At 46.4% G+C, this 3,533-nt stretch overlaps 1 pseudogene; it reads right to left on the bottom strand.

Annotated features, from left to right (window-relative positions):
* Window positions 1–981: 981 nt before the first annotated feature.
* On the bottom strand, window positions 982–3,533 carry Cdk4-ps2 (cyclin-dependent kinase 4, pseudogene 2; annotated as a pseudogene).

Below are 3,533 nucleotides of genomic sequence, written 5' to 3'. Positions count from 1 at the left end.
GCTAGTGTGCATGGAAGATCGGGCAACCAGATCTTGGGGTACAGAATCTAACATTTGAGTATGTAGCAGCACCAGACTAAACCCAACAGTCAGTTCCTGGGCTCAAAAGCATTCCAGGAGTCTCTCAGCCAGGATAAAATTCACACACACAGGCAGACACACATTGGACTGACTACAGGTGCTCCTCGGTGCTTTTCATCTCCTGCCAGCATGTATGACCTCTGCCCCAGGCCTTCTCACTTTGATTGCTGTGTTCCTGCCCCACCTCCCTTTTGTGACCCAAACATTCCAGGCACGTCCTCTGTCGTACACTCAGTTAACGCGCTGTTCTTTTGCTTGGCGCATTCCTTCAGGTCTTCGCCGGAGCCATTCCTTTTCTTCCTTGCCGCTCAGCTCGAGGCAGCACCTTCCAGAGCAGTGTTCCCTGGCCAGTCACTGTAAAGCAGCCACCAGCATATGCTTTCCACAGCAACCTCCTCTCTTGCTCATTCTTGACACTAGCTGCTGTGTGAGACCCCTGATGAGTTTTACCAGTGTCTTGTGTGCCTCCTATCTGGCAACTACAATGTGAGTGTTCAGAGAATGAATATTACATTTCTCGACCAATTCCCAGAGCTCATGTTTGCCATGTAGTAACCTACTCAGACCTTGCCTTTACCAGGAATAAGTTGCTCAGTGTTCCTGCTGTGTCTCTCCCACATAGTCACCAAACTTTGGGGAAACTCATCTTTCTTTTATGCATTTATTTGTCTTTGTCTTGTTTTGTTTCCCTGTGTGAAAAAGGACCCCAGTATAAGTCAGGGAGCGAGGAAGATGACATCTGCCCACCCTTTAGTGTGGAGAGATGAGAGGACAAGAGGGTAACCCTCATAAGGAGGAGCAGGGAAGGCCATTTAAGGCTTAGTGTCTGAAAAATGCTGAAGGAGTCTCGGGAGCCTCTGAGGAAGGCAGAGGTGGCCTTTTCAGTGAGGTCCTCTCCACTCAAGTGTCCAGAAGCACGGTCAGCAGCCACTCTACTTCTCTCTCTGGGTCACCTTCTTCCTTGTACAGATAAGAAAGCTACAAAGCTCAGAAGGCAGAGATCCACTTATGTGGGTTAAAAGTCAGCATTTCCAGCAGCCACTGACTGTATCAGCAAGGCCCTCTCAGGGAAAAGGTCCCCCTGGCCAGAACTACCCCTGGAGGCCATTCACCTTCCAGAGGCAATTCAATGAGATTAAAGATTTTGCCTGACTGGTCTGCTCCTGAGTTTACACAGAAGAGAGGCTTTCGACAAAACATTTATTCAAAGATACAGCCAACAATCCATGCATACACAATTGTGGCTTCTCTTGCTTCAGGTCTCTGTGAACAATGCTATTGGCTTGAAGAAAATCTAGGCGCTTAGAAACTGACATCTCAAATCCTTGATGGGCTCAACTGGTGCAACTTGGGGGGTGCTTTGTCCAGGTGTGTCCTTAGGTCCTAGTCAATATGCTCAAACACTAGGGTGATCTCGATGTCTGAGTCAGTTCAGGAAGTATCATAGACATCCATTAGCCATACAACCACAACACTGGGATGCTCAAAGGCCTCCAGGCCTCTCAGTAAGACCACCTCACAAACTGTGCTCGTGGGAAAGCCCCTCCCAACTCCTCCTCGGAACTCTCACACTCTTGAGAGCCACAAAGTAGCCACTGTAGGGCTCTCTCTCCCTTATACACCATCCCGTAGGGCACCAACACCATTTTAGCCACTGGTTCCTATAGAGGTAACCATTCTCAGAGGAAGGAATCCTTATTCCTGGCCAAGGGTTGTAGAAGTGACCCTTTATCAGGGCCTGGGAGTCCGTTTCTGAGGTGCCACAGACTGGGGATCAGTCCTGGGCAGCTGGGTGCTATGGGTCAGATCATAAACACAGGTCTCTTTATTTTTTTAAAATAAGGTTTTTCCATGTTCAGCTGTTCTTGCAATGGCTGCGTTTCTCCTACCTCTGAGCCAGGGATATAGGCATGCATTCCCACTCTCTGAGAAACTGAATCTCCAACATTAGTATGGTTGACATCTTTCCCATTTATTCTAGAATATGATAGTCTGTCTTCAAAGGGGGATACTTCACATTTCAGGCAGCTGTAACCCAAAAGGAGTGAGCTCAAGTTATTACTGCTATTAATAGTGTGGAATTATTTTCTTTCTTTATGTGTCTGTGGTTAAGTGTGGGTGCGTGTGTGCATAGGGTATATGTATGTGTGTACATAGGGCATATGTGTGATGTGAGGTATATATGTGGTGTGTGTGTGTGTGTGTGTGTGTGTGTGTCCGCCGTGCACATGTGTGCACATAGGATGTATGGGGTGTGAGTTAAATGTCTGTTTGTATATACATACAGAGTGTGTGTATTCATGTATATGGCAAATGCATGTGAGTGTGGGTGCACCTGTGTATGTTCCCATGTGTTCACATGCAGGAATTCAGGTGTCTTCCAGTATTATTTTCTAATGTTTTGCCTTGAGATAAAATCTTTCACCAAACTTGGATCTCATCTTTATAGCTAGACTGTGTAGTTCCTGTGTTGTTTTAAAAACTAAATTCCAAACTTCGATTTTACCAACTGAAGACTCAGGAGCCAGACACTGTGGTAAAAGCCTAAATACCCTTCAACTCAAAGACAACCCCCTCCCCTTCTGTTTAATTATGTTCACTCCCTGTTAGCTGGTTCCTTGCTTTGCTTCTTGACCTATGATTGACTTTATTTAGCTCTTGGATTAAGAGGGTGTGCTAGGGCTGAGCACACCACAATTAGAAACAGATTCTTACAGTTCAAGATCTGGGTCTTCACCATGTGATAGTGAGAAAGCTAGACTGACTCCATGACAGGATTCAAATTGGCAGTTCAGGAGACTAGGCCTAAGAACTGGGCAAGTCCAGGCAAGCTCAGTCAAGTCAGTAACTAGGAAAAAAAAAAATCCCAGCTTCAGGCAGAAACTGCTCGGCCATCAGAAACTGTCCTCCACCTGGCCTGAGGCAAGGGCAATTGGTCTGCCACAGTTACTAGACCTCCCCAGCAGCAGTTTCCAACCCCCATTCCCCGATAATGGTTCTAGAATGTTCCTAGAGATGGAACAAGATAAAGGCCACCTACCCCAGAATTCCCCTACTATGCTTTAAATCAGGCCTGCAAGCTCGCTTGGTTGTCTCCATCTTGGAAAGGGATCCCCCAGCATGCTGCACTTCTGCAGAATAAAACACTCTTCACTTTTACTGTGTAAGTCTGGGATATCATTCTTCAGCGAATCATAGACACTTACAATAAATATTCTACAACACTCCTGGATCCTGAGAGTTCCTGGGATCCACCTGTCTCTGTTCCACCTCTCAGCACTGGGATTATAAGCATGTGTTGCCCTGCCCAGGTTTTACCTGGGTTTTGATAATCCAAATTCAGTCTCTCAAGCTTATGCAGCAAGAACTTTACCCACTGAGACATCTCCCTGGTCCATATTGTTGTTTTCAAGATTGAACACCTGTGGAATGCCGTAGAGTATGTACGGCAT

Source organism: Rattus norvegicus, chromosome 10 (genome assembly GCF_021556685.1).
Source record: "Rattus norvegicus strain SHRSP/BbbUtx chromosome 10, alternate assembly SHRSP_T2T, whole genome shotgun sequence".
NCBI lineage: Eukaryota > Metazoa > Chordata > Mammalia > Rodentia > Muridae > Rattus > Rattus norvegicus.
This window is presented reverse-complemented; position numbering and strand designations above follow the sequence as displayed.